Genomic DNA, 385 nt, shown 5'->3' on the forward strand with positions numbered 1-385 from the left:
CTCTAACACAACTATAGGGAAGGTAAAACAAAACAAGGAAGGCGCTGTTCATGAGGATTTCGTTCCACAACGACAGACCGCCAATACAAAACTTCCACTCTGAAGTTTTGAGAAGCGTCCAGACAAGTGGCGAGTAAACAAATGACGTTTCACCATGACAGTGCACCCCCGCGCGCAGCTCTTGTTGTTAGGCAACTTTAGCATGAAAAAGCACGAAAGCTGTATCACATACACGTGTTGAGAGTTTTGGCCTATGTGATTTTTCTTTATCCCGCGCTGAAAACGCTGTAAAAAACATAGTTTGACATCCCTGTAGATAGCACGAGTTAAACTAATAAGGATAAGAACTTGGAAATTGCATGCAAGGAGCGTGGCTGTTGAGACT

The 385-nt window shown here is 43.6% G+C and overlaps 1 protein-coding gene across 1 annotated transcript in view; it reads right to left on the minus strand.

The window, feature by feature from the left end:
* LOC119590643 (solute carrier family 43 member 3-like) overlaps positions 1-385 on the minus strand; it is a 21,587-nt gene that overhangs the window by 957 nt on the left and 20,245 nt on the right. The window lies entirely within an intron of this gene.

This window comes from Penaeus monodon, chromosome 27 (assembly GCF_015228065.2).
Source record: "Penaeus monodon isolate SGIC_2016 chromosome 27, NSTDA_Pmon_1, whole genome shotgun sequence".
Classification (NCBI taxonomy): domain Eukaryota; kingdom Metazoa; phylum Arthropoda; class Malacostraca; order Decapoda; family Penaeidae; genus Penaeus; species Penaeus monodon.